At 44.2% G+C, this 26,901-nt stretch overlaps 2 long non-coding RNA genes across 2 annotated transcripts in view; both read right to left on the reverse strand.

Moving 5' to 3' along the window:
* LOC308184863 overlaps positions 1-26,901 on the reverse strand; it is a 473,467-nt gene that overhangs the window by 230,707 nt on the left and 215,859 nt on the right. The gene's annotated exons all lie outside the window — the stretch shown is intronic.
* LOC308184847 lies at positions 10,270-16,468 on the reverse strand. The gene is made up of 2 exons (XR_013942947.1): positions 12,957-16,468; positions 10,270-12,886 (listed from the first exon to the last, which is right to left on the reverse strand). It is a non-coding gene; the product is annotated as an uncharacterized lncRNA (long non-coding RNA).

Here is a 26,901-nt window from a genome sequence, read left to right on the forward strand (position 1 = left end):
CGAAAGCCACGCTCGGTTGGGCAGGGAGCTCCCAGGGTAAGCCTAGGCGCCGTCCGTTAGACAGAGCGAAAGCTCTGCAGGTTCGGCATTGGTGGTTTGGTATTGGTAATTGTATTGGTTTGTGCTGAAGGGTCAGCACCTGGTATTATTGGTATGTAGTAAGCACGCTGCTGCTCCGGCAGCTTCTGGGTGAGCGTGCTGCTGCTCCGGCAGCTTTTGGGAGAGCACGCTGCTGCTCCAGCAGCTTTTGGGAAAGCGTGCTGCTGCTCCGGCAGCTTCTGGCAGAGCACGCTGCTGCTCCGGCAGCTTTTGGGAAAGCGTGCTGCTGCTCCGGCAGCTTCTGGGAGAGCACGCTGCTGCTCCGGCAGCTTTTGGGAGAGTGTGCTGCTGCTCCGGCAGCTTCTGGGAGAGTGCTGCTGCTCTGGCAGCTTTTGGGTTTGTATCATAAGCTCAAAATGAAAAAGATCAAAGGAATTCTGGGAAAAGATGTACCTGTCCCGCGGACATCCCCACTGGGGTGTTTGCTAGCACACTGGAAAGAGGGAGGTTTTGGTCAAGAAATGCGGAAAGGAAAGCTGATTGATTATTGTAATATTTGGTGGCCACAGTATAAACTAGAGGACCAAGAAACTTGGCCTGAGAATGGGACATTGCAATATAATACAATTTTACAATTGATGCTATTTTGTAAGCGGGTAGGAAAATATGATGAACTGCCATATGTGGAATTATTCTTTTATTTGCGCCGAAAGCCTGAATGGCAGCATGCTTGTGGAATAATGGTGCTTGAAGTTTCAACTGAGGAACGTTGTTGTGCATGTACTAAGGAGGGACGCTGTATACAGCATCAGGCAATAGAGAATAATAAGTATTATGGGGAAATGAATAGTGGAAATATTGATTTGGAAGTTGCGCCGTCCCGCCGGAAGAGCCAGGACAGGGAGGGAAAAGAGAAAAGGAAGATAGCAGTAGTGATGGAGAATCCCCGACTTTAGTCTCCCCTGTGTCACATAGGACCCGGCAACAGCGAAGGGCAGGAGAAACTATAAATGAACAGAGAGGGAAAATAATCGCTCCCCTCAGGCAAGGAGTGGGGACAGAAGGACCGGTATATGTTAAGGTGCCTTTTCAGCTGGGGACTTAATGATATGGAAACAAGCAGCCGGCACCTACAGGGAAAACCCAGATAAAGTAGCCAGGGTAATGAAAATGATAATTAAAACCCAAAATCCCGATTGGGATGATCTCCAGGTGATCCTGGATACTTTGATGGACTCGACAGAAAAAGACATGGTATTGCGGGCAGCCAGAGAGAGAGCCCGAGAAGATATACGAAATGGATGAGTGCTTGGAAATCTAGATCAAAACTTCCCCACTGAGGATCCCCAATGGGATTATAACACAGGGGATGGAATAAGGAGGCTGAAGAGATATCAAGATTGGGTACAAGTCGGGGTACAGAATGCCATGCCCCGGACCATAAATTGGTCAAAATTGTATAATGTCAGGCAAGAAAAAGCGGAATCACCTTCCGCCTTTTTAGAGAGATTGAAAGAAACTGCTAAGAAATATACAGATTTAGACGTAGAGACTGAGCAAGCTGAAGCTCAATTAGCACTCATTTTCCTGGGACAAGCCCAAGAGGATATTAGGAAGAAATTGCAAAAGTTGGAAGGTGCAGATTTGAGAAATTTGGATAGGCTGTTGGAAATAGCCTGGAAAGTGTATAATAACAGAGAAAAGGAAACGACAAAAAGGCAACAAAAGAACTTATTAGCAGTAATTCAAGGGAGAGAACATGCAGGATTAAGGGGCAGGGGAAGAGGAAATATTAATGGTCGAGGTAGAGGAACAAGGAGAGGCTACCCGAGCTCAGGGGGAAACCGGCTGGGTCTTAACCAATGTGCCCATTGTAAGGGGGAGGGTCACTGGAAAAACGAGTGCCCTCTCCGTGGACAGCTGATCGTTGGTGGGGGAAATTGTTCCGAAACCAAGAAGCAGCTAAGGCGATGGTTCTGGGGGAGTACAGTAGCTGACTAGGAGATCCGGTAGCAGAAACTAAAGAGCCCTTGGTAAAAATTCAAATAGGAAATAAGGAAGTAAAATTTTTAATTGATACAGGGGCCACATATTCAGTGCTCAATAGATTAAGTGGTAAAATAGGGGAAAGTAAAACTACTATTGTAGGTGTGTTGTGGTTTAACCCGGCTGGCAGCTAAACACCACACAGCCGTTCGCTCACCCTCCCCCCTCCCTCTCTGGGATGGGGGAGAGAAACGGGAAAGTGAAGCCTGTGAGTTGAGATAAAGACAGTTTATTAAGACAGGAAAATAATAATAACAATAATAATAATAATAGTGATAATGGTAATAGTATTAACAATAATAATGTGTAAGAAAACAAGTGATGCACAATGCAATTGCTCACCACCCGCTGACCGATGCCCAGCCTATTCCCGAGCAGCCGGCCCCCCCCACCCCGGCCAGCCACCCCTATATATTGTTTAGCATGACGTCAGATGGTATGGAATACCCCTTTGGCCAGTTTGGGTCAGCTGTCCTGGGTCTGTCCCCTCCCAGCTCCTGCTGCACCCCCAGCCTGCTCGCTGGCAGGACAGAGCAAGAAGCCGAAAAGTCCTTGGCCTGGTGTAAACACTGCTCTGCAACAATTAAAACATCAGCATGTTATCAGCGCTCTTCTCATCCTAATCCAAAACATAGCACCCTACCAGCTACTATGAGCTACTTAACTCTGTCCTAACTGGAACCAGGACAGATATCCACCCCTTATTCCATACCATTTATGTCATGCTCAGGTTACACTCTGTCCAATACGTTCTAATTAATCACCATTTTCATCTATGATATATAGCAATCATGGTAGTGATGACATACATTATTATATAATAATTAACATACTACAATTCAACTCATGGGCTATTCTCACCCAGTATCAAATCCCCTTGAGGTACACACCGGACCTCCCCATTCTTTTGCATTACCCACCAAGTGCATCCAGGTCCCTGAGCAAAAGCAATTCCACGAATGGGTTTGCCTTTTCCTGAGGCAGGAGTAGCCCAGACTGTTTTACCCAGCATGTTTCTTACGTGCACTACAGGAACTTTATCCCCTTCTACAGTGCGTAACAGGTTTGATTGGGCAGGTCCAGCTCGGTTGGCAGATCCCCTGGTATTGACTAACCAGGTGGCCTTTGCCAAATGTGTATCCCAATTTTTGAATGTCCCAGCACCCATTGCTTTCAGTGTAGTCTTCAACAGTCCATTGTATCGTTCAACTTTTCCAGAGGCTGGTGCATGATAGGGGATGTGATACACCCACTCAATACCATGTTCTTTGGCCCAAGTGTCTATAAGGTTGTTTCGGAAATGAGTCCCGTTGTCTGACTCAATTCTCTCTGGGGTGCCATGTCGCCATAGGACTTGCTTTTCAAGGCCCAGGATAGTGTTCCGGGCGGTGGCATGGGGCACAGGATATGTTTCCAGCCATCCGGTGGTTGCTTCCACCATTGTAAGTACGTGGCGCTTGCCGTTGCGGGTTTGAGGGAGTGTGATGTAATCAATCTGCCAGGCCTCTCCATATTTATATTTCAGCCATCGTCCTCCATACCAAAGAGGTTTTGACCGTTTGGCTTGCTTGATTGCAGCACATGTTTCACAGTCATGAATAACCTGTGCTATAGTGTCCATGGTCAGGTCCACCCCTCGATCACGAGCCCATCTGTAGGTTGCATCTCTACCTTGATGGCCTGAGGTGTCATGGGCCCATCGGGCTATAAATAATTCACCTTTATGTTGCCAGTCCAGGTCCACCTGAGCCACTTCAATCTTAGCAGCCTGATCCACCTGCTGGTTGTTTTGGTGTTCTTCAGTAGCCCGATTCTTGGGCACATGAGCATCTACATGGCGTACCTTTACAACCAGGTTCTCTACCCGGGCAGCAATATCTTGCCACAATGCCGCAGCCCAGATGGGCTTGCCCCTGCGCTGCCAGTTGTTCTGCTTCCATTGCTGTAACCACCCCCACAGGGCATTTGCTACCATCCATGAATCAGTATAGAGATAGAGAACTGGCCACTTTTCTCGTTCAGCAATATCTAAAGCCAGCTGAATGGCTTTTACTTCTGCAAACTGACTCGATTCACCTTCTCCCTCAGCAGCTTCTGCAACTCGTCGTGTAGGACTCCATACAGCAGCTTTCCATCTCCGATGCTTTCCCACAATACGACAGGACCCGTCAGTGAACAAGGCATATTTCTTCTCATTTTCTGGTAGCTTGTTGTACAGGGGGGCTTCTTCAGCACGAACCACCTCCTCCTCTGATGATATCCCAAAGTATTTGCCTTCTGGCCAGTCCATAATCACCTCCAAGATTCCTGGGCGACTGGGGTTTCCTATTCGAGCCCGCTGAGTAATCAGTGCAACCCACTTGCTCCATGTAGCATCAGTTGCATGATGCGTAGAGGGGACCCTTCCTTTGAACATCCAGCCTAGTACCGGCAGTCGGGGTGCCAGGAGGAGCTGCGCTTCAGTACCGACCACTTCCGAAGCAGATCGAACTCCTTCATATGCTGCCAATATCTCCTTTTCAGTTGGAGTATAGCGGGCTTCAGATCCTCTGTATCCCCGACTCCAAAACCCCAGGGGTCGACCTCGAGTTTCCCCAGGTTCTTTCTGCCAGAGGCTCCAGGTGGGACCATTCTCTCCGGCTGCGGTGTAGAGCACATTCTTTACATCTGGTCCTGTTCGGACTGGCCCGAGGGCTACTGCATGAACTATTTCCTGCTTAATTTGTTCAAAGGCTTGTCGTTGCTCAGGGCCCCATTCAAAAGCATTCTTCTTACGGGTTACTTGGTAGAGCGGGTTTACAATCAGACTGTAATTTGGAATATGCATTCTCCAAAACCCCACGACACCTAGGAAAGTTTGTGTTTCTTTTTTGCTAGTTGGTGGAGACATAGCTGTTATTTTGTTGATCACATCCATTGGGATTTGACGGCGTCCATCTTGCCATTTTATTCCTAAAAACTGGATCTCTCGTGCAGGTCCTTTAACTTTATTCTGTTTTATGGCAAAACCAGCCTTCAGAAGGATTTGGACTATTTTCTTCCCTTTCTCGAAAACTTCTTCTGCAGTGTCACCCCACACAATGATGTCATCGATGTACTGCAGGTGTTCAGGAGCTTCCCCCTGCTCCAGCGCAGACTGGATCAGTCCATGGCAAATGGTAGGGCTGTGTTTCCACCCCTGGGGCAGCCGATTCCAAGTATATTGGACTCCCCTCCAAGTGAAAGCAAACTGTGGCCTGCACTGTGCTGCTAGAGGGATGGAGAAAAATGCATTAGCGATATCAATTGTGGCATACCACTTGGCTGCCTTTGATTCCAGTTCATACTGGAGTTCTAGCATGTCCGGCACTGCAGCACTCAGTGGTGGCGTGACTTCGTTCAGGCCACGATAGTCCACTGTTAGTCTCCACTCACCATTAGACTTTCGCACTGGCCATATGGGACTATTAAAAGGTGAATGAGTCTTGCTGATCACTCCTTGCCTCTCCAGTTGACGAATTAGCTTATGGATGGGACTCAGGGAGTCTCGGTTGGTGCGATATTGCCGCCGGTGCACAGTTGTGGTAGCGATCGGCACTTGCTGTTCTTCAACCCTCAGCAACCCCACAACAGAAGGGTCCTCTGAGAGACCAGGCAAGGTAGACAACTGTTTAATGTCCTCTGTCTCCAAAGCAGCTATGCCAAAAGCCCAGCGGAACCCTTTTGGGTCCTTGAAATATCCTCTTCTAAGATAGTCTATGCCAAGGATGCACGGAGCATCTGGGCCAGTCACAATACGGTGCTTTTGCCACTCATTACCGGTTAGACTCACTTCAGCCTCCAATACAGTTAACTGCTGGGATCCCCCCGTCACACCATAAATACAGATGGGCTCTGGCCCTTTATAGCTTGATGGCATTAGAGTACATTGTGCACCGGTGTCTACCAAAGCCTTATACTTCTGTGCGTCTGACGTGCCAGGCCATCGAATCCACACAGTCCAATAAACTCGATTGTCCCTTTCCTCCCCCTGGCTGGAGGCAGGGCCCCTCTAGTCCTGGTCAGAATCTTCATTTCTGTGTTTAAAGGACTGCCTGCTGGAAGTTGGAGCAGCAAACCTTTCAGAGAACTCCTTTTTCCCAATTGTTTTCCTTTGCAATTCACGTACCCGTGCCTCTAGGGTCGCAGTAGATTTTCCATCCCATTTTCTCATGTCCTCTCCATGGTCACGTAGGTAAAACCACAGGGTGGCGCGGTGTGTGTGCCCACCATATTGTCTTCCTTGCATAGATGAACGTTTACCCCTAATAGCTGAGACACTGGTTTGTACAGGTGGGGAGGAAAATAATCTCTCTTCAAGTTGGTGGATCTTTTCAGAAAGTTTCTCCAAGGTATTCTCTTTTAGCTGGTGGACACTAGTTCGTTCAGGTGAAGGGGAAGATAATCTTTCTTCAAGTTGGTGGATCTTTTCAGAAAGTTTCTCCAAAGCATTCTCTTTTAGCTGGTGGACACTGGTTCGTTCAGGTGAAGGGGAAGATAATCTTTCTTCAAGTTGGTGGATCTTTTCAGAAAGTTTCTCCAAAGCATTCTCTTTTAGCTGGTGGACACTGGTTCGTTCAGGTGGAGGGGAAGATAAATTCTCTTTAAGTTGGTGGACCTCTTCAGAGAGTTTCTCCACAGCTGAGACACAGGCCTTTAGGGAAGAGGAGAGATTTCCTTCGTACTGCCGGAGTATTTTAGTCACTTCATTCACTGTGGGATTCTCCTCCGTTTTCCAGGCTAGTATTGCCAATGAGTTGGCATATGATGATGGGGCACTCTGTACAAACTTCCGCCACATGGGTAGTGTACACCGGACTGCATCTGGATCTGCGGATGTTTGTGCATCGTCTAGGTCCTTATAAATTACTTCCCGTACGGACAATTCCCTCAGGTACTGAATTCCCTTCTCCATGGTGGTCCATTTGCTTGGTAAACATACAAGTTCTTCCTTGAAGAGATACCTTTCCTTCACAGCTGACAGGAGACGCCTCCAGAGGCTGCGAGATGGTGCTCCATCTCCAATTGCTTTGTCAATGCATGCGTCCCTAGCAAGGGATCCCAGCCGCCTGGCTTCCTTGCCCTCCAATTCCACATAATTGGCTCCCGTGTCCCAGCACCGGAGCAGCCAGGTGACAAGCTGCTCGCCTATACAGCGACCAAAATCTTTTCGCACATCTCGTAGCTCACGCTGGTATAGAGTCCGGGTAATTACTGTTGATTTTTCGCCATCCTCATCCTCATCTTCAGTCTCCTGCACCTTTGATGGCCCAGCCTCGTCTTCACTACGCCCAGACTTAGCAGAAGACTGTCTGCGTTTTAAACGACCTGAGCCTCTATACCATTTTTTCACCTTGTCTACAGGGGCAACTTGCACTGCTACAGCTCGTTTCTCTGACCCAGACACAGGGTCTGCCACAGGGGTTGGAATACCCTCTGCGGGGTCAACTTGCACTGCTACAGCTCGTTTCTCTGACCCGGACACAGGGTCTGCCACAGGGGTTGGAATACCCTCTGCGGGGTCAACTTGCACTGCTACAGCTCGTTTCTCTGACCCAGCCACAGGAGTGGGAGCTGGAGCAGCTGCAGGGGCTGGAGCTGGAGCGGCTGCAGGAGCTGGAGCTGGAGCGGCTGCAGGAGCTGGAGCGGCTGCAGGAGCTGGAACTGGAGCGGCTGCAGGAGCTGGAGCTGGAGCGGCTGCAGGAGCTGGAACTGGAGCGGCTGCAGGAGCTGGAGCTGGAGCGGCTGCAGGAGCTGGAGCGGCTGCAGGAGCTGGAACTGGAGCGGCCGCAGGAGCTGCAGCTGGAGCGGCTGCAGGAGCTGGAGCTGGAACGGCTGCAGGAGCTGGAGCTACGTTGCTAGTAGCATCAATTGCAGCTCGATAGGCACAAGCCAGACCCCAGCACGCTACAGTGATTTGTGTCACTTTGGAACTGCCAGAGTCATGACACCTTTTTTTCAAGCATTCTGCCAGCTTTTTAGGATTTTGCAGTTGTTCAGGGGTGAATGTCCAAAACACTGGAGGTGACCACTGCTCTAGAAACCTGCCCATATCCTCCCACACTCCCTGCCACTCGCAACTATCCCGCCTCAAGACAGATCTCCGGATGAGATTCCTAAGTAGTTGTTTAACCCTCTGTTGTGGTTTAACCCGGCTGGCAGCTAAACACCACACAGCCGTTCGCTCACCCTCCCCCCTCCCTCTCTGGGATGGGGGAGAGAAACGGGAAAGTGAAGCCTGTGAGTTGAGATAAAGACAGTTTATTAAGACAGGAAAATAATAATAACAATAATACTAATAATAGTGATAATGGTAATAGTATTAACAATAATAATGTGTAAGAAAACAAGTGATGCACAATGCAATTGCTCACCACCCGCTGACCGATGCCCAGCCTATTCCCGAGCAGCCCGGCCCCCCACCCCGGCCAGCCACCCCTATATATTGTTTAGCATGACGTCAGATGGTATGGAATACCCCTTTGGCCAGTTTGGGTCAGCTGTCCTGGGTCTGTCCCCTCCCAGCTCCTGCTGCACCCCCAGCCTGCTCGCTGGCAGGACAGAGCAAGAAGCCGAAAAGTCCTTGGCCTGGTGTAAACACTGCTCTGCAACAATTAAAACATCAGCATGTTATCAGCGCTCTTCTCATCCTAATCCAAAACATAGCACCCTACCAGCTACTATGAGCTACTTAACTCTGTCCTAACTGGAACCAGGACACCCTCCACAAAATCTGAAGCGCATTCAGGAGACATAACAACAAGAGCAGGCTGGTCTGAGTATCCCAAGGATATTCAACATCTCGGAGAACCACCGTAACTAACTCGGGGGATAAGAGGGTGGTGGTGAAGGAGAAAGGGAGAGTGAACAGGTAGGGAAACATGTCTTCCCCTGTCCCCTTCACAGATTGGCTCCCTAACGAAAACAGGCAATAGGTGTAATTGCTAATAGTTTCCGAGATATGGGTTCCAAAGTATAGAGTCGACGTCAGTGCTGAGTACAAATACCAGGTTAAAGTCGTGACCAGATATTTCATCATTTCATAAGCCATTGCTACACCGCACAGTACCATAACAATCTTAAACCAGGGCCCGGAAAGGATAAACAGTGCAACAGGGAGCACATACAGAAAGTAACGCACCATAAAACTCAATTTGGAATACAGGTACAGCAGACTGGAGATTAAGGCAATCAACATCGTGACTAGCAACTATTAAGCAGGTCCAATACTTATACCAATTTTAGTTTAACACACTCTGGTCAGATTTGTCGATATCTCAACCCTTCGGGCCCCACGTTGGGCGCCAAAAAGACTGTTGTGGTTTAACCCGGCTGGCAGCTAAACACCACACAGCCGTTCGCTCACCCTCCCCCCTCCCTCTCTGGGATGGGGGAGAGAAACGGGAAAGTGAAGCCTGTGAGTTGAGATAAAGACAGTTTATTAAGACAGGAAAATAATAATAACAATAATAATAATAATAGTGATAATGGTAATAGTATTAACAATAATAATGTGTAAGAAAACAAGTGATGCACAATGCAATTGCTCACCACCCGCTGACCGATGCCCAGCCTATTCCCGAGCAGCCGGCCCCCCCCACCCCGGCCAGCCACCCCTATATATTGTTTAGCATGACGTCACATGGTATGGAATACCCCTTTGGCCAGTTTGGGTCAGCTGTCCTGGGTCTGTCCCCTCCCAGCTCCTGCTGCACCCCCAGCCTGCTTGCTGGCAGGACAGAGCAAGAAGCCGAAAAGTCCTTGGCCTGGTGTAAACACTGCTCTGCAACAATTAAAACATCAGCATGTTATCAGCGCTCTTCTCATCCTAATCCAAAACATAGCACCCTACCAGCTACTATGAGCTACTTAACTCTGTCCTAACTGGAACCAGGACAAGGTGCCACCGGGAAGGAGGAAATACGGCCGTTCTTACAACCCCTTGATTTACGGTTTGGAGGCAAAGAAATTACGCATGAATTTTTATACATACCAGAATGCCCTATTCCGCTTTTGGGACGGGATTTGCTAGCTAAACTAAATGCTACCATAATGTTTGAAGATGGAGAATTGATTATGAGAATCCCGGAATCAAAAGTGGGACAAATATTAATGATTAAAGAGAAGGCTGTTCCTCATATCCCAAAAGAGGTAGAAAATGCAGTAATGCCTGCAATTTGGGAAACGGACGTGCCTGGAAAATCAAAAGTAGCCCAGCCAGTAAAAATTGAACTTAAGGAAGGGGCCCGACCGGTACGGATTAAACAGTACCCATTGAAGCCAGAAGCTAGGCTAGGAATAGTAAAGATTATAGATAAATTTCTTAGCTACCACATTCTGGAGGAATGCAAATCTGAATATAATACCCCAATTTTCCCAGTAAAGAAACCTAATGGGGAATACAGGCTAGTGCAGGACCTTAGGGCAATAAACGAAATAACAAAAGATATTCACCCAGTGGTGGCTAATCCTTATACATTGTTAACATCTGTAAAAGAGAAATATAAGTGGTTTACGGTAATTGATTTAAAAGATGCCTTCTTCTGCATACCCATTGACAAGGATAGTAGAAAACTTTTTGCTTTTGAATGGGAAAATCCACGGAACGGACGAAAGATGCAACTAACCTGGACAAGGTTGCCTCAAGGATTCAAGAATAGCCCGACCCTCTTTGGCAGTCAACTAGCTAAAGAAATAGAAGATTGGATTAACCAAGGACAGATTCAGGTACCAAAGGATCGATACCTGCTGTTACAATATGTGGACGATATATTAATAGCTACCGAAGGAGAGTCAGAATGTATTCAGGTAACTATTGATATTTTGAATCAATTGGGACTAAATGGGTACAAGGTTTCTAAACAAAAGGCACAAATCGCGTGCACAACAGTAATTTATTTGGGATGTGAAATTTCTCAAGGACAAAGAAAATTGGGAGTTAACCGAATACAAACTGTTTGTGAAATCCGTGAGCCGCGAAATTTGCATGAACTACGGGCTTTCCTAGGTATGGCCGGGTGGTGTAGACTGTGGGTAATGGACTATGGACTCATAGCAAAGCCCCTCTATGAAACCCAAAAGGCCTGTACATTTACCTGGGGAAAGCCACAACAAGAGGCCTTTAAGAAATTAAAGGAAGCCCTGATAAAGGCGCCAGCCTTGGGCTTGCCGGACTTATCAAAGGACTTCCAGCTGTTTGTGCATGAGAGACAACGATTGGCATTAGGAGTACTGACCCAGCGACTTGGCAGCTGGAAAAGACCTGTGGGGTACTTTTCTAAGCAATTGGATGCGGTAAGCGCTGGATGGCCCTCGTGTTTAAGGGCCGTGGCAGCCACAGTCCTTTTAATACAGGAAGCCAGGAAGCTCACATTAGGGAAACGAATTGAGGTGTTCGTGCCACATATGGTGACTACAGTATTGGAGCAAAAGGGGGGCCATTGGCTATCGCCCAGCCGAATGATGAAATATCAAGCTATACTAACTGAGCAAGATGATGTAATCTTAAGAACTACTAACTTATTGAACCCAGCAGTGTTTCTAGGAACAACTACGGAGGAAGGAGACCTCAGTCATGATTGCGTGGAGATCATCGAACATACCTATGCCAGCAGAACAGACTTAAAGGGATCAGCCTCTGGGGAGACCGGATTGGGAACTTTTCACGGATGGAAGCAGCTTTATGGAAAATGGGACTCGTTACGCAGGATACGCGGTAACTACATCAAAGGTAGTGATTGAGGCAAATTCCCTACCTCCGGGAACTTCAGCCCAACGAGCAGAAATAGTCGCCCTGACACGAGCCCTGGAACTAAGCGAGGGTAAGAACGTGAATATTTGGACAGATTCAAAATATGCATTTGGGGTAGTTCATGTACATGGGGCATTATGGAAAGAAAGGGGAATGCTATCCTCACAAGGGACTAATATAAAATACCAGGAAGAAATATTGAAATTAATAATAGCTGTACAGAAACCCCAACAGGTGGCCATAATGCATTGTAAAGCCCATCAAGGAGGGGTGTCAGAGATTGCAGAAGGTAACAGACTGGCAGATTTGACGGCCCGGAAGGTTGCGCGTGAAGTATGGAAAGTAATGGCTCTAATTCCATCAAAGGTAGGCCTCTCTTGTTTTAAATTACCTAAAGACCCAAAGTATTCAGCAGAAGATGAGAGACTTGCAAATTTGATGAAGGCCCAGAAGAATCCTGACGGATGGTATGTGACTACGACAGGACAACTCATAGTGCCTCCTATAGTAATGCGAGAAATCTTACAAAAAAACCATAATGAATGTCACTGGGGTGCAGGAGCAATGGTGACCTATTTGAAACGAGGTGTCATCTCGGTACACATGTTAACAATGGCAAAGTCAGTAATGTCAAAATGTGAGCTTTGCTTAAAGAATAATCCGGTAGCAAGGAAACATGCTGAGATGGGAAGAACTAGAGCTGGAATAGAGCCTGGAGATTACTGGCAAATAGACTTCGTGGAACTGCCTAAAGCAAGGGGTTGATACTTTTTCAGGATGGCCGGAGCCCCTTCCCTGTCGCACCAACCAAGCAAAGGAAATGGTAAAATGGTTACTACAGGAAATAATCCCTAGATTTGGTGTACCATTGGGTATTTCTTCAGACAGGGGACCACATTTCATTGCCAATGTGGTTAAGGAGGTTAGTAGGTTACTGGGAATCACCCAGAACACCCTATCCCACTTACTCCACCCCCATCCTATAGTACTAGCGTTAACAAGCAGGCATAGAGGAATCAATAAGATAGTAGACTAACGAAGATGCGTTAAGATTATACTTACTAATCTCTATATCAAGTTATACTCACTAACCTCTACTAACCTGATTCAACCTAATAGTAATGAAAATACTTGCTCTTGGTATGAGTGAAGTATTTTCAAAGGGGGGAAATGTTAGTGTTGGGGAGAATCGAATGGATGTTTTACTAATGTCTCTTAGGTGATGGGACATATAGTATAATTAAGCATTGCCAAATGTACTTACATTATCGATTAATCTATGTACACTGGAAACTTAGGGAGTACATTGAACAATCAAAAGAATCGTTGAAGGGGAACCCTGGGAGGGAACAGGTACAACCTGACCTTGGATAAGGGCCTGGAAATGATGAAATGAGTTGAAGCAGAACCAAGGAGCGGAGGGAGCATGCGTCGAGTAAGAAAGGTGAAAAGTTTAGCGGAGAGGAAGACTCCTTACTTCATCTGGACGACCACCTGGATGACCACCAGAGTGCGCCACGCATGTGCAAAGGGGAGGGGAGCTAATTAGAATGAAATGCGAGGCTGATGTTGCAACCTGTAATGAATATGTATACCTTACGCAATGTTGTATGTATAAATAATGGCTGGGAAGTGACGGGACTCGAAGCCAGATTTGGGCACCTGCCCCGGCTTCCAGCGCTGAATAAAGCACCTTCATATAATCACTTGGTGGTTATGTGGTTGCTACGCTAACACAAGGGTTAATGCAGGCCTTAGAGACTGAGTGGGATTTTCACACCCCCTGGCACCCCTCCTCTTCTGGGAATGTAAAGCGAATGAACCAGACATTAAAGAAGCAATTAACTAAGTTAGTGTTAGAAACCCAACTTCCTTGGGTAAAATGCTTACCTTTAGCACTCCTACAGGTTCAAACAGCACCAAGAAACGATATAGGAATTTCACCATATGAGATGCTGTTCGGATTACCCTATCTGGGCAGAAGGGATGAGATACCACAACAAACAAGAAAGTTTTCTTAAGAGCTATATTCTGGGGTTGTCCTCTTCTTTGTCATCTCTCAGGACCCGTGGGAAATTGGGTCCTGATTCAGACCTGGAAAGGATCAACTCCGGCCTGAATGGGAAGGACACTTCCAAGTACTACTAACCACTGAAACAGCCATAGGAACTGCGGAAAAAGGTTGGACTCACTATACTCGAGTGAAGGCATCCGTCGACCCTAGTACCTGGGAAGCTGTTCCTACAGAAGACTTGTTGGAAGCTGAAATTGAAGAGAAAAATCTCATAGTGGACTCTGAGCGGGATAAGAGCTTGCAATTGTAAACTAACCTTTTATTTTCACAGGTAACTAATAAGTGTGACTTGTGATTGAGAGAAAGGACAGACCTATAGTGAATTGAAGTGTTCCCAAGGGGGGTTTGTTATAGTAGTAGTGTATGTCTTATTCTTTGTATTGATAATTTTTTGGAAACCTAAGGGTTAAAAATAATGACAGGGAAAAATCAATTATTAATTTTGTTTCTAGTGATTGTAGGCCTCAGAGAAAGCCTTGGTCAATTGGCAACTTGGAAAAGGCATGACCAGATAATAGTAAGATGGGATATACCATAGAAATATGGGTGAATGTGACAGAGGGTTATGTACCAAAATTTATCATGTTTGATGCTTGTGAGGTGTTAGCTTGTGGAGATTTAAATGCCCAACGACAACTGAGCAGAGAGAACAAATAACTGGGAGAGACCCAACAGCCAGATTGAGAATAGCTGTATGGAAACAATCCTCTATTGCCATCAGAGAAAGGGAGAAACTCAAGGAGAAAACAGGAGAGAAAACAGGAGGCCCTCTTTGAAATGCGGCAGTTCAAACATTTGAGATTGAAACAGGGTATGGGGATGTGAATGCCTGGATAGAATGGGTCAAATATACTGTCCAGAGTCTCAACCATAGCAATTGCTATGCTTGTGCCTCGGGATGACCGATTGCCCAGACAGTGCCCTGCCCATTGGGGTGGACCAAGGATTCCCAGGGAATGCGATGTATGATTGCATTGTACCAAGAAAAGACTGCCTGGGGAAATGAGGCCTGTAAGTCTCTCTCTTTGCTATTCCCTTCCTTGCATGATAGCAATATCAGGGCTCCCCCTGTATTCTCCACAGCTATAGGTAACCATACAGCTTGCCTCTCACGGCAGGGTGTGAGTGCTACCCAGCATCTGGGAGAATTTGCCTTGTGCACGAGGACCTTGAATGCTACCGAGGACTTGATGGGAAACTATTGAAGACTTGAGATCCCCAGGGCAGATCTCTGGTGGTACTGTGGAGGGAAGATCTTACGGTCCATCCTGCCATCTAACTGGGGAGGCACTTGTGCACTTGTTCAATTAGCTATACCCTTCACCCTGGCATTTGAAAGAGAAACATCACAAATACCCAGAAGAAGTAAAAGAAGCTTAGGAGTATCATTTGATGATAGAGCGTACATAGATTCTATTGGGGTGCCTAGAGGAGTTCCCGATGAACATAAAGCCAGGAATCAAATTGCTGCAGGGTTTGAGTCACTGTTCTGGTGGGTAACAATTAATAAAAATGTGGATTGGATTAATTATATCTATTATAATCAGCAGAGATTCATAAACTATACAAGAGATGCGATAAGAGGAATCGCTGAACAACTAGATGCCACCAGCAAAATGGCTTGGGAAAACAGAATAGCATTAGATATGATTCTTGCGGAGAAAGGTGGTGTGTGCGTGATGCTGGGCAACCGTTGTTGTACTTTTATCCCTAACAATACTGCCCCGGATGGCACAGTAACTAGAGCATTGCAAGGGCTTACCACCCTTGCCAATGAATTGGCAGAAAACTCAGGAGCAGACACTTCCATCACAGGATGGTTGGAATCTTGGTTTGGTAAATGGAAAGGGATGGTAGTGTCCATATTTACATCCTTGATTGTAGTAGCAGGAGTTTTGACAGCCATTGGTTGTTGCATTATCCCCTGTGTAAGGGGACTTGTCCAGCGGTTAATTGAAACTGCACTTTTGAAACAAATGACCATGGATCCACCACCCTACTCAGATAAGATGATGATATTAGAGGAAATGGAAAGCAAAGAAAGTGAAGAAGAGGAAGACATCTACCAACTTACATCTTAGAGAAAAATTTTGCAAAAATCAACAAATTATAAAAAGAGAAAAGGGGGGAATTGTGGGAATAGAAATGTTGTTTTTGCAGTGTTACATTGTATAGAAGGAAGGAATGTGGTATTGAGATATGCTTACAGTGATAAGAAAGCTCAGCAGGTGACCTCCTAAAATGCAGACAACCAGACTCCTTAGAGCAATCAGGTCAAAATCATTATGTTAAGTCAAGCCAGATAAGGGGAGAAAACATTACCATCTCAAAAACAGGCCGGAAACTGAAGGCCAGGCATTGTCTGTGAAGCATCAGGTAGATTGTGAACCTGGATTACCCACTCCAGTGGGGAAACAGGGGAGGGTCCTGTCATCAAAAAGTATATAAACTGTGTTTTGGAACTAGTGGGTGCGCTCTCCTGCTTGTGGGGCGCCCGCCATTGCAATCGCGAATAAATTACTACTTCACTGAGATCCTCGCCTGAGCCTAAGTTATTGGCTACAGAGTGTTTCTCACACTGGTATCCCTGCACAGTACATTTAGACCATAATCACAAGAAAAGCATCCAACATGCTCAGTTGAGAACTAGCTTGCAAGAAGCATGGAATACAGATATATATTCCTGATCTCGTCCTTTTCCAAATCTTCTCAAACTCTAGGACATGTTATCATGCATCAGGATTACAATCCTAAACTCTCTGAAACATAGTTATTACCTTTTTTTCCCAAAACAATGTGGTGTTTTCTTGATATTCATGTGAGAGTTTGGTGATTAAATCAAACCGTAAAAAGTGAGTGGCCCAACTATAATCTCCCCTTTTTCCTGAAATAGCTCAAGTGTAATCTCTATCTTTCTGCAAGACCTTGCTAATAGACAGCATAAACCTAAATTTTGTATCAGTTGATCTTTGGATGAGATAAAAAAAACAAGATCAAGCACTGGAACACCAAATACTAATTTTTAACTGGACATCCTAGGGCATATAAATCCATTCAGCTTTATTCCTTTCCTGGGGTCCAATTAATTACTTGTTTGTTTCTTCCTGTGAAACTACAGAATCACAGAATAGCTTGGGTTGGAAAAGACCTTAAAAATCTTATATTTCATAGAATCATAGAATATCCCGAGTTGGAAGGGACCCATAAGGATCATCGAGTTCAATTCCTGGCACCACACTGGTCTACAAAAAGTTCAGACCATATTCAATTCAGACTGGGGAGTCTGTTCCAGTGCGCGACAACCCTCTCAGTGAAGAACCTCTTCCTGATCTCCAGCCTGAACCTCCCCTGTCGCAGCTTGACCCCATTCCCACGGGTTCTATCGCTTGCCACTAAAGAGAATAGATCGGCGCCTGCCCCTTCACTCTCCCTCTTGAGGAAGCTGTAGACTGCGATGAGGTCTCCCCTCAGCCTCCTCTTCCAGGCTGAACAGGCCAAGTGACCTCATCTGCTCCTCATACATCTTCCCCTCTAGGCCCTTCACCATCTTTGTAGCCCTTCTCTGGACACTCTCCAACAGTTTCGCTTCCTTTTTGTACTGTGGTGCCCAGAACTGCACACAGTACTCAAGGTGAGGCCGCACCAGCGCAGAGTAGAGCGGGACAATCACTTCCCTCGACCGACTAGCGATGCCGTGCTTGATGCACCCCAGGATACGGTTGGCCCTCCTGGCTGCCAGGGCACACTGCTGGCTCATATTCAACTTGCTGTCAACCACAACCCCCAGATCCCTCTCTGCGGGGCTGCTCTCCAGCGTCTCGTTGCCCAGTCTGTACGTATAGCCAGGGTTGCCCCGTCCCTTCCCAGGTGCAGGACCTGGCACTTGATCTTGTTAAACTTCATGTGGTTGGTGATCGCCCAGCTCTCCAGTCTGTCCAGATCTCTCTGGAAGACCTTTCCACCCTCAGCCAAGTCTACAACTCCTCCAAGTTTGGTGTCATCGGCAAATTTGCTCAAAACACCTTCTAGTCCTACATCCAAATCATTTATAAAAACATTGAAGAGGACTGGCCCTAAAATGGAGCCTTCAGGGACCCCACTGGTGACTGTCTGCCAGTCTGATGTGGCCCCATTTACCACAACCCTTTGAGCCCTGCCCGTCAGCCAATTGCTCACCTACCGTATGATGTTTTTTGTTTAGCTGTATGCTGGACATTTTGTCCAGTAGGATCCTATGGGAAACCGTGTCAAAAGCTTTGCTGAAGTCCGAAAAGATCACGTCAGCTGGTTTCCCTTGATCGACTAGATGGGTGATCTTATCATAAAAGGAAGTCAAATTTGTTAGGCAGGACCTACCCCTCATGAACCCATGTTGGCTGGGACCAATGACTGCATTGTCCCCTAGGTGTGCTTCAATAACTCCCAGGATAATCTTCTCCATAATTTTACCAGGCACTGACCTGAGACTGACAGGCCTGTAGTTGCCCTTCTTGAAAACAGGTACAACATTTGCCAGCTTCCAGTCTACTGGGACCTCTCCAGATTCCCAAGATCGTTGAAAAATAATTGAGAGAGGTCCCGCGATGACATCAGCCAGCTCTTTAAGCACCCTGGGATGAATCCCATCCGGACCCATGGACTTGTATGGATCCAGGTGAAGCAGCAAATCCCGCACACGTTCAGGGTCGGTTGGGAGTTTGTCATCCCCACCGTCATGGTCCTCCAGCTCAGGGCACCCTGGGTCCCGAAGCCCATCATCAGCATTGAAGACAGAGGCGAAGAAGTCATTAAACGTCTCTGCTATGCCTATGTCATTGTCTGTGAGGAGACCTCCCCCATCAAGTAGCGGACCTATGTTTTCTTTGTTCCTCCTTTTTCTGTTCACATATTTAAAAAAAAACTTTTTTATTGTCTCCCACAGACATTGCCAGCCTCAACTCTAGTTGGGCTTTGGCCACACGAATTTTCTCCCTACAAACACGAACAGCATCCCTGTATTCCTTCCTCGTCACCTGACCCTCCTTCCAGCAGCCGTACACTTGCTTTTTTCGCCTAAGCTCCAGTAGAAGATCCCTGGTCAGCCAGGCCGGCCTTCTGCCCTGCCTGTCTGACTTCCGATATTTTGGAATTGCCTGATCTTGTGCTTTTAGGAGGCAGTGCTTAAAGACTGACTGGCACTGATGGACGCCAACACCTTCAAAGACAGTTTCCCAGGGGACCTTGCTGACTAGTTCCCTGAGCAGCCTGAAGTCTGCTTTCCCCATATCCAGGGCTGAAGTTTTGGTGACAGCTTTTCTTCTGTCATCAAAAATTCTAAACTCAACCACTTCATGGTCACTATGACCGAGATGGCTGCCAATTGCCACGTCTCCCACAAGACCCTCTCTGTTCTCCAGCAACAATCTAGGAGGATACCTTTCCTAGTTGGCGCCCTTAGCACCTGCACCAAGAAGTTATCATCGAGGTGCTTTATGAACCTCCTGGACCTGCTTGTGTCGGCTGTGTGGTAATCCCAGTTGACGTCTGGCAAGTTGAAATCCCCCATTAGGACAAGAGCGTCTTGTGGTATCTTTTAGTTCCTCAAAGAATAATTCATCGGCGTTGTCATCCTGGCCGGGTGGTCTGTAATAGTGTCCCACAGTGACATCCCCTTTATTTGTTCGTCCCTTAATCCTTACCCAGAGGCTCTCAACTTTGCCATCGCCAGCTTCAAGTTCCACACAGTTCAGCCCATGCTTCACATACAGCCCCACCCCACTGCCTCGCCTACCCTGCCTGTCCCTCCTGAAGAGCCTGTAACCATCTATTGCAACACACCAGCCACTGGACTCATCCCACCAGGTTTTGCTTATGCCGATGATGTTGTAGCTGTGTGACTGGGCCAAGACTTCTAGCTCATCCATTTTATTCCTCATACTGCGTGCATTTGTGTAGAAGCACTTCAAATGCGCCTCGTTGTACACAGCACCTCGTGGAGCAGACTAAAGGACTTCACTAGCACACAGTCCCTCTGATTCTTGTGCGCCATCCCTTAGCTTATCACCACCAGGGCTGGTTTTATCCCTTTCCCCCTTCAAATCTAGTTTAAAGCCCTATCTATCAGCCCCGCTAACTCCTGGGCAAAAATCCTTTTACCCCTCTGATAGAGGTATATGCCATTTGGTGCCAGCAGGCCCGGTGTTGCTTAGACCTTCCCATGATCAACAAACCCAAAGTTCTGCCCGTTGCACCAGTCTTGAAGCCACGTATTAATGAGACGAGTCTGCCTGTCAATATTGATATTGTCAATATTTCCAACCGTCCTGCCACGGGCAGGGATACCTTCCACTAGATCAGGTTGTGTAGAGCCCCATCCAACCTGTCCTTGAACACATCCAGGGATGGGGCATCCACAATTAAAATGATTGAGTAGAAAATACTTCTACCCTAATCTTATTTGTAACATAATGGATAGGTTACTTTCTGATTATAAACTGAGGAGGGTAGGAGCGCTTTCCTGGTGCCCTGTTGAAGCTTTGTCATTTCGCACTAAAAATTTCAAGTATCTTCAGATGTAAGAAGGAAAAAGAGACTAAATTCCTGCAGGGAGGAATTGAACATAGCTTTCCCAGTCCTGGAGTGCTGCTATTACCATGGAGCTACTGTTATAAAGACAGATTCTATCATTACTTTTTCAATCTTGTTCTCTGGAGGGAAGCTAGATGAGAGACTTGCAGAATGTAACTTGGATTCACTGTACGTACTCCTCTGAAATACAGCCATGAGAGCCAGGTTCTTTTATTTTGTTCTTGTTTACTTTGTTCTGAAGTGTGAATCCACCCACAGATTAAGTAGGTTTTATCAGTTTTGTCTCAGAGTTATGCAGTGAGAATTATTTTTTATTTGTTAATTACTGTGTGATCTTTGATATAAATTCCACCAAAGGTGTGACTTTTTTATTGGTGTAATTTGTTTGACCACTTTCAGGCATTTCATGGAAATCGAAAGTTAACTCTCATGGGAGTTAATTTATCTTTCCACTATCCAATATACTCTGCATTCAGAAAGGTTTCTAACCAGGCACTGCTTTTCATATGATTTCTGCTCTTAAAATTGTTTATTAATTTATTCTCAGAATTGTTTCAGTTTCCTTACAAGACAAATCTTACAATAAGGCTTATTACACTGAAACCCTAATTTTTCCATTGACTCTTCTTTATTTCTCCTTTTTTTTTCCAGTCCATGCTTATGTAAGGAATAAGTTTAAAGTATGGTTGCAGAGATGTATGACACCTTTTGCCTTCATATATATCGTATATAAGAAAATTAATGCAATGGAATGATTTAATTTCCCATGACTGCTACATGCCATCAAAGGACTAATTCTTTTCTGGCTGTCCTCCTGTGGATTTTTTGTTCAAAGTTTTGACCTTCTTCACAATGACTCACTCTGGTAGAATGTTTTCCCAAGGGATGTTTGTCTAGTAGGTGAGTGATTTTATTTCAGATCTCAGTTAGAAAGTCACCTTTTGTCTGTTTACATTGCTTTGGAGAGACATATTCATCTTTGTATTCAAAAACTTTTTTCAGCATCCATTCCGTTATCTGGATTACCAAAATAAATGGATTTGTAGAGTAGAATTAATTATACCTAATTTTAAACATCTAACTTGTAGCTGTTTTCAGCTGAGCTGTTATTCTAGGTTCTTTTTAAATACTATAGAAAGAAATAGGCAGTTTTAGGGTGGAATTAATCTCTTCTTGAATTAGACAATTTAATGTAGGACACAACAGTCCTGCTTTAAAGCACCTATTTCTTTTAATAGACTGTAAAGAGAGGCAGTGATGAGTATCTCAGATGGAGACATCTGTACTGGAAGTTATGGAAGATGAATCCCATCCAGAAATTAGAAGTAATGGTAGCATATTTAAGACCACAAGAATATGTTTCCTCTCACTGCTCTTCCAGCTGGAGAAGAATACAGTGGAGCTGGCCACACATCACGAAGATAAAAGGCACAGCAAAAGTGAATAGATTAGCACAAAGCCATATGTAGAACTGTGCAAAGCTGCTGACAAATAATGTTGAACTTCTAACAAAACACTGAAAATCAAAGCCTATCCAAAAACATTTCAAGGATGAGGGTGGGGAGATAGAGGAGACAGGGATGGGGGAAAGACAACTGACATTCATTTAGTAAATTGTCTGTTGAGAAGGCAAGTGTAATCTCAGGCCTGTAGCTCATCCACTGAGGTTAAGTATTCTCCTGCATGAAGCAGGATGGGAAAGGTTTGCATCACCCTTCCAAAAAAAGCAATATTTGGGCTGTCTTCTCTCCAATCTACTGAACATTTTCATTTGTATTCTACCATTCTGACCTATTAAAATCAGACTCCTTTTCCACAGTCCTGCTAAATGCTGCCATTCTACTGTCCACTGTTAAATTATAACCGTTTCTTCCTCTCCTCCTCTTCTCCTCCATTTCCTTTTTCTTTTTTCTTTTTTTCTCTGCTCCATCCTGCATCTCCCAGAGGTATTTGTGTGGCAAGTACACTGATTCTTTTCACATGGTTTGCTCCAGCATGACACGAACTATTTAATTGTAAATTATTAAGTCATCTGTACTTTCCTGAAATGATTCACAGTGGAATGTCAGGAAATTATTCCTGGTGGAATGACAGGATATGATATGATGAAATCACAATTCACATTTAAATTGGATGTCTGCTGATAGAAATCCAAAGTCCACCGAGAATTCCCAAAAAGAAAATGCTGCAAGGTTTATCCATTGGGTAGATTATTTATTAATGAATACCCCCTTTATTAAGTCTGCCCACTCCAGTGCAGACTTAATAAAAAAAAAAAACAGGGGATTTTTTTCTTTAGATGTAGTTTGATGTGAAGGTTTTAGACAAACAGCAACATTTCTATTCTTCCTAAGTATATATTTTCCCCTCTAGTTACTAATTTGTCAGTCATCTATATATGTATATATCTAAGCTCTGGCCGCTAGCTGGCATAATTCAATGTAGCTTTATTGCTTGAAGAGAATTTTGCCAGTTTACCCATGCTGATGTTCTGTAGACCACAGATTCAAGTGTATACAGCTACACAGAAATTGTCATGCTTCTTCACTTTTGTTCTTTCTACAAAGCTGTCTGCACAAATTATCTCTTTGGCTTCCTCTGATTTACTTTAAAAGCATTACATCAATTTTAAATGCAAATTGCAGTAATTAAATTTGACCTTATAAACTATCAGATGTGATGGGAATTTCCCTTCCTGATTTTTTATCTTAAATTGGAAAGGAACCAGATCAAACAAGCAGGGAATTTCAAAGTCAAAACAAATGCTATTCATGGCTAGGGACTCAGCTACAACAACAACAACAACAATAAAAAGAAAACATATGTATGTTTGTATATATATATATATGTACATATGTATAATATATGTTAACCACAAACTATCCAAAATCTTTAAATCTGTGTGTAAAACTGGCAATAGCTCATCTTTTTTTTTTTGTTAGAGAGGAAAAAAAATCAAAATGACCCACATAGAGATATATTTTCTTTCTATATATATATTCTTTCTATATATATATATATTCTTTCTATATATATTTTCTTTCTTTAATAATGGATACTTTCATATACCTCCTAAGGTCCTATTCCTCCTGTCATGTTTAAAGGGTTTAAAAGGGTTTAAAGGGTTTATTGTTTCCAGAAAAGCTTTTGCTGCTCCCTCTGGAGACTGAGCTGATCTAAGCTAACATTAATTCTGTGCCTCTCTCTTGTCAGAACTCAACTTCAAATGGAATAAATGAGATGAGAGCTGAAAGAGAGGTTATGCAAGCTGTCATCCTCCGTTGTGTTGGAGGCATCAATGACTCTCAGAACAAATTAGGTGTCACTCTACTAAATCACAGTTAGAAAGGCAAATCAGTTTATAGAAGACTTATTTGGTCTCCTGGAAAGCTCTTGCATTCAGAGCACAGTTAATCTTCCTTTTCTTTTGGTAATTTTAAAAATCCTCATTTTTTATTTCTTTTTAAACAAAGATGAAGCAGAATTTCCTCCTGATGACTCATAACATCCCCATACAATTCATACTGATTAGTTCAGTCTAATTTCTCTCTCTCCAAAAGAGGAAAAAAAAAAAGCCCCATAGAGGTTTGTTTCCCTCCTAAAAGAGAAATGACTACATATGTTTTAATAGACTTCTTAATTTTGAGATGGTGGCTTGGGGAAGAGTTCTGTGATAAAGAGTCTCTAAATAAAAAATATTTCTGAAGCTTGTCAAGTATGAATCATTCCAATTTTGCATTTCTTTTTTATGCTGTTCATTCTTAATTAAGTGACTCTCAACCTATATAAGAGAACTAGTGCTGGTTCTAGTGCAGGTTAACTACTTAGTTAATAGTTCATCTCTGGCATTTGCTTGAACTTTTGTTTTGTTTTGTTGTTGTCATTTTTGTTTGTTTGTTTGCATTTTAGGCTGCACAAGAAGCACATTTTTCTTTTATAACAGTGGTGTGCAATCAGGTTTTCTCTCAGGAAAACATGCTCATCCATTTCTTGAAAGAAGAAAATTGCCATATTTAGCAAGATCAAGACACAGATAGAACACATCTCACATAAACCTAGGTATCTATTCCAATTCATAATGATTATATAAACAAGGAGTACGGTGCAAGAATAAAACAGCTAGTGCCGAGGGCCATTTTACATTTAAAATGAATATATTTCAGATTAAGTTTAGTCTAGGGCTGTGAACTAGGACCTAGTCCAGTGCATCAAGTATGCTTTTGAAGAGCATCTTTAAGTTTCGCTTCATTTAAAAGGTTTCAAGACTCTGTGATGAGAACCAAGGCAGAGAAATAACTGGGGGCAATCAGAGGATTTTATTCAAGAGCACACTCTCAACTCAAACTGAAGGGAGATGCACCATTAGTTTCTCATACAGTCCGGGGTAAGAGACAAGAACAGGAGGATTTAGGTGTCTAAAACTGAAATAAGTCTCAGAAGTCACTACTTCGCTTTGTGATTGAAGCTGCAAGTGACTTGGGAATTCAGCTGCAGATGATTCAGGCACACAGGAACCCAGTGCTGTTTCCAAAGGGAAGTCAAATTTAATTGTCTGAATTTTAGAGAAATCTTCATGCTTCATCAGGGTTAGAGTGTTTATATTCCTTGCAGAAAATATGGAAAGGACTAAAACTAGGTTGGAGGCCACCCAGCTATATGAGTCCCCTAAACTTCCTAGCAGGAAATATCAAGATAAAATCATAAATTAAACCTCACTATCAATAGTTATCTAAACTGCGAACCTTCTCCTGGAGCTGAACACCTAAGAGAAGTCAGCTTAATTAAAAAGAAACCAGAGATATTCTTACCCTATTACAGGTGACAATTTTTTTTTTTAATGCCTTCTAGGGAGTAAGTTGATCTGTTACTGGATGCCCGTCCTTCCTCCTACTTGAAGCAGGGATTTAAAATCATATTATTTTTATTATTATTATTTAACCAAGTGCACACATCACAGACACAGTAGCTACTTGCAAAAGAAGCTTTCTGAATCACTGCTGTTGACATTTTTCTGCTTCAGGAGATAAGATGTGTACTTTTCAACCTCCTCAGGCACAGGAGGGAGCAGAACTCTGATCTCCCACATGCTGGAAGATAGATCTAAGACCTGATTAGTCATAAAAACACGGTTAATTCTTTTCATTCCAGCTTTAAAAATAAATACTTTTGCCTGAGTTTGTTTGTTTGTTCTCATTAAATAAGAGACAAAGGGATCATGATTGAAAATTCCAACTGGTAGTAAATACCTCTTTTCAGGAAAAGTTAAGATGCCACAGTCCTGAAATCACAGGGGTGTTCATTCATCTGTATTTCCTACAGATTGCCTTAAGTAATGTACCACTCTTTCTCCTCCCAAGTACCCAACCCGTTCTGCAGATGCTGCTACAGAATCTAGAAACCTGAAAATTAAGTTCTGTGCTAACAAACAATGTAGAGTCAAAGAGTCATCACATGCAAAGCCACATGCACAGGGAATGTCAGAGGAACTCTGTCCCTTAATGTTTGTAGAATGTAAAATGCTACTGTAAAATAATATGTCCAAGATAAAAGGAGGAAGTAGGATCAGCCTGTCAACACTCTGATACTCAAGTGATAAAATCTGTTTTTTCTCAGCACATTGCAAAGCATCCTGAGCAGAGATGCTTGAACATAACTAAACATTTTCTATGAACATTCCTTCCAAGTACTAAACACATTTGATTTGACAGCACTCATATATCATTTATATTCACTTTCCCTTTATATTATACCAAATTAGTTAACTGGAAAGATTATTTGCAGAACTAGCTCATTTTTTAAGCTCATATTGCATAGCATTTGGAAAGAAAAAAAATTTCATATTTATTAAGGGGAGTATCAGCAGTGTAGAAGACTTATTTTTATGAGCTTGATTTACACACTAAAGTGATAGAAAGAGATTTTAAACAGTGCAGCAACACAGAGGTGATGAAACAGAAGGAAAGGACAAGCCTGAGAAGGTGGGACATGGGACTTATCTCCGTTATTTGCATGAGGTTCTATGATCCAGCTGCACTGTGTTACAAAAGTCATGGTCCCCAGTACTTTGCCTGTTGAGTTTGATTCAGTTATTTTACTGGGCATGTTGTTTTTCTTGACATGTTCTGATGCATTTAAATCTCTTCATGCAGGTGCATGACATGGGACCTTGGGCCACTATAAAGTTTTCTCCCTTATCTAGAACTCCTAGCATAAATATCTGCATACATAGCATGAACATTAGCAATAACTATGCTGCATGGGTGGACAGGACATCTTTTCCCAGCTGAAAGCAGTCCGGAAAGCTGTAAACTCCTTTTATATCCTTCTTTTAAGATAGGGGCCAAAATCAAGGTTATTCCTTTTGCAGAAATGGGATAATTTCTCTTGTGCTGCTGGTGCCAGAAAT

Source organism: Anser brachyrhynchus, assembly GCF_964034855.1.
Source record: "Anser brachyrhynchus genome assembly, chromosome: W".
NCBI lineage: Eukaryota > Metazoa > Chordata > Aves > Anseriformes > Anatidae > Anser > Anser brachyrhynchus.